The sequence below is a fragment of the Bison bison genome, unplaced genomic scaffold (genome assembly GCF_000754665.1).
Source record: "Bison bison bison isolate TAMUID 2011002044 unplaced genomic scaffold, Bison_UMD1.0 scf7180017864345, whole genome shotgun sequence".
NCBI lineage: Eukaryota > Metazoa > Chordata > Mammalia > Artiodactyla > Bovidae > Bison > Bison bison.
Window position 1 is genome coordinate 2733869 of NW_011494917.1, and position 9462 is coordinate 2743330.

General features: G+C 44.4%; 1 long non-coding RNA gene across 1 annotated transcript in view; it reads left to right on the top strand.

The window, feature by feature from the left end:
• The first annotated feature begins 3382 nt into the window (after positions 1-3382).
• LOC104999133 overlaps positions 3383-9462 on the top strand; it is a 7416-nt gene continuing 1336 nt past the window's right edge. The window contains exon 1 of the long non-coding RNA XR_826550.1: positions 3383-3625. This is a non-coding gene — a long non-coding RNA (uncharacterized LOC104999133). The remainder of the gene's footprint in view (positions 3626-9462) is intronic.

A 9462-nucleotide genomic window follows, 5' to 3' on the forward strand; every position in this document is an offset into this window, starting at 1 on the left:
CTCAGAGACAAGCGTGACCCGGAATGTCTGTCTGAGGCGGCAGAGATGCTGTCATACAGATACACCGAGCGCTATCTGCTCCAGACACTTGCTGTCTGCGGGTGCTTCCCTGGACCATTGACGAAGTCCATACGCCGTTTGTGCCCACAATTCTTGGCCCTGGGTTTCCCTCTCCCTTTTGTCTTGGGCTCTTTCAAGAGCCTTGTGGAGGAGGGTTCCGAGCCGCCCCCGGGGCTCTGTGGGGAGTGTGCGGCCGCGGGTCAGTAACGTCTGACCTGAACACAGCAGTCACAGCAGGGTGATCGGCCCTGACATCCGCTCTACAGTGTTCACTGGACAACCGTCTTCAGCAGTTTTACAATAGTTTTTAGTGTACAAGTTACGCACATCTTTTGCAAAATTTATGTCTAAACATCAGCATTTATGTTTTTGACGTGATTGTGCATGCAATTGTTTTCTTGCTTGCGTGCTTTCTCTGGCTGTGTCTTAGTTGCGTCATTCGGGACTTTTCCTTGCACCGTGTGGGCTCGGTAGTTGTGGTGCACTGGCTTAGCTGTCCTGCAGCACGTGGGGTCTTAGTTCCCCAACCAGGGATCACACCCGTGTCCCCTGTACTGCAAGGCAGATTCTCAACCACTGGACCACCAGGGAAGTCCCTGTCTTCAGCACTTTTTTACCCCTTTTTAGTCTTTCATTTTTTATATACACAGGATCTTTCCATAAGTATTACTGTCTTCAGCATTTTTAACTGTCCTCTTGAACTGTTTCACCTGGACCTGGGAAAATGAGGTCTTTTTCCTCACAGGCTAGCTGAACAGACAGTTTGGTAGTTCAGTCGGTGCTTCCATGTTTCTTGGGACCCTGTGGTGTCGTTCACCTCTCTGGGGCCCTGCCGTTTCCCTGGACATGGGCAGGAAGCAGCAAGCTAAGAGCAGAGTCTGTCCTCTCCCCTCACTGAGGTTTCAGCCAGGTCGCTGGAGCCATCGTGCTTACGACTCTCAGAAGGAAACTTACACACCAGCCAGCCCCGCTTCCTTCCCTCAGACTAATTCTCTTCTCATCTGCCCCTCATTTCAATTTCATTTCTCTCTCTCTCTCTCTCTCTGGCTGAACCTGATACTCACTTCCTAATTAGAGATTATGCGCATTTTCCTGGTTCTTGAAGCCTGGGTTTTCTTGAAGCTGATGAGTTTATAGCCCCCATCAAAGGGAAACCTCCAGGGTAATAGGATTAACCAGTGACTTATTTCCTTCCTAATTTTCTATATTTTCCAATTTTGTCAATGAGCATATATTACTTGTATAATCAGAAAAAAATAAGTGTATTTGGGGAACAGAATGTCTAGACTCCTGGTTTTAGCCTTTTCTTTCTTTCTGTTTTTTTTTTTTAAGCAATAGACCTCTTTGTTCAAATCTTAAAGGGAAACAAATGAAAGAAAAGCTCTTCTCACTGAGGCAGGATCTTCAGTGAGATCCTGTGTCGTGTGTGTGTATGCATATGTGTTTATGTCTCTGTGTGTGTTTACGTCTGTGTCTGTGTATATTTGCACATGTTTGTATGTGTGTTTGTGTATATGTGCTTGTGTGTGTCTCTGTGTATTTATATGTCTCTGTGTATTAGCATATATGTGTTTGTGTGTCTCTGTGGGTTTGTGTGTGTGTCTCTGTGTGTTTGTATGTGTCTGCTTGTTTTGTGTGTATGTGTGTACATGTCTGACTATGTGCATGTCTGTGTGTGTGTATGTGTTTAGGGGATACCTCCTGTGTTGCTGGATATTCTGATTTTTTTTCATCCCCAGAAGGGAATGCACATCTGGACCCTCTTTGCCCATCACATAGGAAATTATGTCTGGCCCAGCGCTGGCCTCTGTGATTACAGAGTTCATGCCTTTCCCGCAGAGCCTGCCTGTCAGTTGTGAGTAGCTGCACTGTTTCTGGACAGGAATGTTCCCTTTGTCCGGCAGTTAACAGCCTGTACTCTTCTCCTGTCTCCTGCAGGCACTCTGCCTGCTGGGGTGGAACGGAGCAGAGATAATGTATCACGGGCAGGACCGTTTTCTCAGGACACCCTATTCAGAACAGATAGGAAGAGTGATTCCCTGAGATGTTCTTGGCTGGGCTTGAAGTCTCCTGTCTTGCCAGCCTCTTTTCAGGGGGTCCAGCAGTCTCCCTTTATGGATATGCCTCTCCGTTTCTGGAAGGGCCAATTCCCCTTCCCTCGCTGGGACTGGTTGTTCTGTTAAGGATGGTGTGGATGAGCAAAAGGACCAAGCGTGTGCCAGCTCCAGGGCCAGCCTCCTTGGGTTGGGAACATGGCTCCGCCATCTGCTAACTCTGTGGCCTTGTCCAAGCTACTCACATCTATCCCCACTCTAAGCCTCAGTTCTCCCACTGTTAAAAGCAATAAGATTCTAACTGAAAACTCCTAGGATCCTCATGAAAATGAATCCTAGGGATTATTAAATGAGACAGTGTGTGCAGCATGTTTAGTTGAGTCCTGGTAGTGGTTTTACAAATGTTTGTTGTTATTGTCATTTTGATGATGCCCTTCATCGTGCTGTGTCGCCATATCTCAACACTCCTGGCAAAGTTCAAACCAAGTTTCTGAATGTTTACAAGGAAAGAAAGGTAACGCTGTGACTCTTGTGCAGGTGAGAAAAGTGTAGTGGGGAGCACAGCTCTGTGATATTGGGGAAGACAGGAGCCCCAGCTCCTACCTGGACAGGTAGAGCTCAGGGTTTGCCAGCCAGAAGTCACTGGTGTCATCTCTTCAGGGGCAGCTAGAGCTAGAGCCTCTTCTCTCCTTCTAGAAAGAACTCTTTGAAGACTACCCCATGGGGTAAGCAGGATCTATTCATACAACTGTTTTGACTACTGATTCTTGAGTACTTACTATAATGCCAGGCCCTACATTTATATTTTCTTTTCTTATCACACAGTCCCTGCAAAGAAGCTATGGTACTCATTTCTCCAAATCACAAAACAGGTCCACAGAGGAAATCAGCCAGCATCCCATAGCTAAAAAGAGAGCTAATTCCCAAACCTAAACTCCAAACCCATCTGCTTTTATCACCCTACATCCTTTTCTCTTACCATTTCCCCCAAACGACCATGGAGCAGAAGTTTTCCACCAACTTCAGGCATTTAGCATATGACCAGGTATTGAAAAGAACTCCTGTTGAAACATCTCTTACTTTCCCTGCCAGAAAAGGTGCACAGTCCAGAGTTCCATTTGGACAGACTGTCTGGGTTTGCTCCCAGGTGGGTAAAGCCCCGACCCAGCCATGTTTCTTTACTGGGCCACCAGTCTTCTCTGTCACCTTGCTCTTTCCTGGACAGTTGCTTCAGGATAGATTTGAATTCACCATGTTTGCAGGTTGACCACATAAACACTGGCCTTCCCTGGAGACTGCCTGAACTATCTTGAAATTGTGATACCCAGAGGGTGTCGCAGCCCCAAGACTGGAAAGTGGGATGTTTGAGGAGCTGAGCCGCCCGGGAGAACCCCTTCTGTTTCACCACAAAGGAAAGCTTGAGGACGTGCGTCTGCTCTGGAACTCCTGCCTCAGGATCTGAGATGAACAGTCTGGAAAAAGATGTCTCATCACCCATTGGCTCCCTCAAGGTGATCTTCACACCTCCCTTGTCTGTGCTTCCTTCTTCCCCGTGCTCTTTGGGTCCTCTGGGTTTCTTTATGGGTTCCTTCTCAGAAGAATGCTTCTACTGTCTGCCATTTGACTCTAGAGAGCGAGCATCCCATTCTTTGCTAATATGATCCCTTCTTCTAACGTCGTCCTCTCGCCCTCACCTGTCCCAGGCTTCCCTCTCTTTCCGCTCTTCTCCATCTCTGGAGAAGCCACTGGGAAATGGCATCTTGCCTTTGACTTTCTTTGTGCTGATCCTTTCAAAGAAAGAACCACCTCACGATGTCTTGTCTTCTAACATTTCTGCTTGTCTTTTGTGGGTCCCATACTTTTCCTACCGGTGCTTTAATTTTCTAAATTTTTTAAATGAAAAATAATAAAAGTTGTGTGATTTCCCAAGTTGGCTTATCCTCCTAAAGGGGATTCCCTCTGGCCTCTCTTGATCTCTCTTCTCAGCAACTTCCTTGATCTCTCTTATCGTCAACCACTTACTTTCAATAAACATCATTTTTGGAACCCCCCATTGTCTGGCAGGGTTCCAGCTTTCTGACAGTCTCCTAGGAGATCCAGTTGTGTCGTGCCTGTGTTCTCCAGCCACTTGCAGTTATCTGGGGTCAGTCAGTCCCCAGGAGGAGAGTGGATTGGACTGGCACAGCCCCCAACCTTAAGGAAGTGTATGTTCTTATGACTTGACTTCCCCTCAAGGACTAAGCTCTTGGACCAATTGAATCTCAAGGTTGCCATATGATACTGATTCTTTTCGTTGGCAGAGTAATCAATTGAAGTTTTTAAATACATTTTCCTCCATGCTGTTCACAATTTTTCATCTTTCGGTCCTTCAGGAAATTTGTACAGAGGACCTACTATGTTCCTGGTGCTGAGCTTAGACCCAGGGGTTGATCTGGGAACAAAATCATCCCTGCTGTCCTAGAGCCTGTGGTCAAGTGGGGAAGAAGGATGAGTCAGTCAAATAATTATGCTGAGATGTGTAAAATTTCAGCCATGAATATGTTGGAGGAGAGGCACGTAGGGCTGTGAAAGCATGTACCAGCAGACCACAGAGATATTGCAGGTTTGGGTCCAGGCCAGTGCCAGTAAAGTGAATATCTCAATAAAGCAAGTCACATGAGTTTTTTGGTTTCCCAGTGCATATAAAAGTTATATTTGCACTATACTATAGCCTATTAAGAATCCAATAACATTACATCTTTTTTAAAAGTAAACATATGTTAATTAGAAAATGTATTTTTTTATTGATGAAAAACACTAACCATCATCTGAGCCTTTCTGCAAGCCACAGTCTTTTTTGTAACAGTAATATCAAAGATTACTGATCACAGATCACCATAGCCAGTATAATAATAATGGAAAAGTTTGAAATGTGAGAATTATCAAAATGTGACACAGAGGAAAGAAATGAGCAAATGCTGTTGGAAAAATGGCACCCTTCGACTTCAGCCATACAGGATTGCCACAAATTTGTAAAAAAAAAAAAAAGGCAATAAAACAAAGTGTGCCTGTAATGCACAGGGATGGTGTGCTTTGGGTAAGTGGCTCTCCAAGCATGGTCCCTGGACCATCAGCCTCAGCATCACCCAGGAACTTGTTAGAAATATACATTCTCAGTTCCCACCACAGACCCACTGGATTAGAAACTCTAGGGACAGCGTCCAGCACCTGTTTTCAGACACATTCAGGACACTGTGGTACACAAGTTAGAGAACTCTTGCTCCAGATGGTCAAAGTCAGCCCCTCTGAAGAAATAACTTCTGAATCACGAAGAAAAACTAGGCAATAGGGTAGGATGGGGAAAGTATTTCAGATGGAAAAAATGGCATGTTTAGAAGTCCAATTGTGAGATCAGGGAGCTCCTGAAAACAGGAAGATGTGCCATAAAGATGGAAGAGAGTGGAGAAGGTGAGTATGGACAAGATGCCTGGGGCCAGGAAATGCTTGTCATGACGGCTTTGCAAAGGATTGGGCAATAGAGAGCTTCTGGAACGCTAGGAACCCAAGGATGGTGTGGTCTCACTTACTGGGCAATACAAAGCTTCTGGTATGCTAGGAACTCAAGGATGGCATGATCTCACTTATTTTTATCTAAGGAATAATTCTAGCTACAGTATGGAGAAAGGATTGAAGAGGAGCAAACCAGCTGGAGATTGTCTCAGGAATCAGGGGAAAGATGATGGTAACTTGGACTAGGGCGGTTTCTGGAAGGATGAATGAAAGACACAGAATCACAAGATTATTAGGTAATGCCCACAGGTCTCGGTCATCAACTAGACGTGTCCAAGAATGACTCTGGTGCTTTGGGTTTATGTGCGAGACAGAGGAGGAGGATGCCAAGCTTGGCAGTGGGAAGAGACCGTGAGGCATCCCCATTGTGTTCGACGAGCCTTTGAGCCACCTGTGTGCAGGTATCAATTAGACGGTGGAAGGCGTGGGTCTGGAGCTCCTAGGAGAGGTCGGGGCTGACGGCACATCTTGGTGAGTCATTGAAAGCTAAGCGGCCATTGATGAGATCACCCAGGAGAAGGAATGTAATGAAGAGAGCGAAGCCAGAATATGTGCTGGGGAACTTCAGCATTCTTGTTGACTGGTCAGGAAGAGTCGGGATGACCCCCATACACCAGGTTTAGTGTAAAGAGTAGAGAGAAGGAAGAAGACTGGAAACCAGGAGAATCATGTGTCACAGAAGCCAAGGGGGAGTTTCCCCCAGGGAGCGCTCAGCGACGGTGAAGAGGGGTATACGGCAGGAGGCGGCTGAAGGATGCTTGTGGATTAGGTGACTTGGAAGGCCATTTGTGGTCTTAGCAAGAGCTATTTCAATGGAGTTGAAGAGAGCAGAAGCTAGAGTGCAGTGGAATGAGAAATCGAAGGTAAGGAAAATGGATAAAGTGAGGACTATAGACAGCTTTTTGAAAATGGTTGTAAAGAGGAGGGTATCTGTGGATGGGAGATGTGGAGTCAAGAAGATTGTCCTGGTTTGTTTGATTTTTGAGTTTGCAAGTGCTTCTCACATGTTAAACCCTAAGGACTTCATTGAAAGGGAACAGTTGAAAAAAAGAGATGGAGCCAGCCGAGGTTAACAAGAACCAGGATCCTGAACAGATGGGAGAGCTCGGAGGCTCTCGGATTCTGGAGTTGCCACTCTAGCCTGGATTTTTCTGAACCTCTGTGGCCTTCCCAGGGCTGGATGCCCTGACCTCGAATGCCCGCCACCCCTCCCTTTCTTGGCATTCTCCTCCTGCTGACTCGCCTGCTCACAGCCCCTTTCCTGCAGCCCGCTCAACTGTTTTGTCTGCTTTGTTCACCCACTGTTAAGTTATTAACTTGTCAGGGTCTAGACTCCCCACTTCCTTTCCCACTCGGAACCCACTCTTGGCTCCATTCCCGTTCACCGCCTCAGAAAGTCAGCACTGGGGAGGCCTGGATTGCTCGGCGGGTCATTACTGGTGTGCACACAGGAGTAAAGTTAATATAATTGGTATAAGATGGTAAAGCCTTTTTAAAGATCTTGATGCAACTGAAAAAGAAATCATAAAATACAACCATCTCTCCATTATCTTAGCAGTGGAGGCAAATGCTGAACTTAAAGTAGACTTTATTCAAAGTAATTTCTCCAAGAGGATTCGATTTTAAAGGGTTACCTGTAAACATATTAAAGACCATCAGATTTTACATGTTAATTCATGGATCCAATAAGGGTCAAGAATGACCTTTTCTTAGTTTTTAAAGCAGACACAGAGATAGGTAAGTTTTAATATAAGTGTTGCTACTCTGAGGTAAGCAAACTTTGTCTAAGATTCTTAAGAGAAATTTGCAGCATTCCTCGAAAAGAATTGAGTGCTTTTATCATTACCCAGCTCTTTTGAAATCATGGAATAATTTAAATGGGATCTGATGGACTAAGATACAGACTGTTTCCTAGTCATTGACCTACATACTGCTGGTAACGATTTGTTGTCTAAGAATAAATCTCACAGAGAAACAACATTTTGGAGCATCTATTATGAGCATCTTTTACTTACGTCATCAGATTCATTCCTTGCAATTCTTTGGAGTATATATTATCTACAGTTTTATAAATTAGAGAAATCAGGGCTCAGAACTATTTAGTGAATTCCAAAAATGCATACTCTGGCAGGTGGTAAATAGCCCTTGAGCTCCGGTCTTCATGGGCATACCTGGAGAAGCCACAACCATCATTGTAGCAATAGTAACTAGTTACAATAGCTCCCATGCACCAAAACCTTGATATGTGAGGACCCTCATCTATATCATATGTTTAATCCCTATATTAACGCAGCAAGCAACGTGGTCCTCATTGCACAGCAGAGGAGACGAGCGTGAAGAGGTTAAATTATTCATGCAGTCACACAGCTGGTCAGTGAAGAGCGGAGAGTCAAACCCAGTTCCCTCTGACCCTAACACTCTCTTCTAAAGTTAAGCCCATTTGTCCAAATTAGGGATATTTTCCCAATCCCAAGAACAAAGCCTGAGGCATGGTGGATGTAAATTTTTTTTTCCTAATGTGCTTGAATATACAGCTGCCTCCTAGGACTCCTATGTGAAGCCAGAACACAGAATGTTTATTTAATTTTTATTCCTTGTTAGCTTTGCTAGAGGAAGACGGAAACGTCCGTATTCCAGCAAGCTTATACATTTGTGTGAGTACTTCCTCATCCATCTAGCAACTTCTCCCGTCAAAAGTCACCCCAAAATCAGAATAAGCCAAGAAAACCTCTGAGCACAGCCAGGGTTATATATCACGACTTGTTGAATTAACTCCTTTATCTAGAAAAGAGTCCAACCTTCACATACAACCAATTGACTCTAGTTTTACATGTAGTTCTAACAGTCTTTGTTTTCAACTTAGTCTGCAGCTCATAATAATAGAAGAGGGCACACTGCAGACTGGAGTAGTAACACCAGAGATGTGACCAGACACAAGAATACCTGAGCCCAAATCACCACTAAGAAGCATAAAGGAGAGCCCAAGATATGTAGTTGACTGGAGGTATTTGGGGATCAGATCAAACACTGCATCCGCTGTAACAATATTACAGCAGAGCCTTATCAGTTATCACTTTTTATTATGGTCACACTGGACATTCATGAAAACCTAATATTAAATCACATTGGGTGTATATCCAATTTAGGAAAGTCATAATGATGTACACAGTGTTTTTTTTTTTTTTTTTAATCTATAAAAACCCAACTACAGGGACTTCCCTGGCAGTCCAGTGGTTAAGACGATGACTTCCATTGCAGGGGCTGTGGGTTCGATCCCTATTTGGGCAGCAAAGATCCCATGTGCCTTGTGGCCCAAAAACCAAAACATAAAATAGAAACAATACTTTAACAGATTCAGTAAAGACTTTAAAAACAGTCCACATCAAAAATGAAAAATCGTAAAAAAAAAAAAAATCCAACTTCATTCTTACTTAATCTACGCTTCAAATCTAGCTGTCCAAGAAAGAGCCCTTGTGAATTATCTTTGGATCCCCAAACACAGTGCCTGGCCCATGGTATATGCCCACTAACGTTAGATGATAAAATCAAACACTTTGTTTTTTGAGGGTTCTGAGTAGCCTCTTTCACTCTGGTTACTTAGGATGCAGCATTCCCGGGTCTATTCCAGGAAGACTTTATGAAGCGAGAGATGGGGTAAACCCCTGAAATGACTTCTGCTTGCTCTGTGTTTACAGATGATTACATGGTACCCAGATGCTCCTCAAAAAAAAAAAAATCATTCCGTACATGTTCACTGCTGTTATCATCATGATTGTCTTCATCATGATGGACCCATATT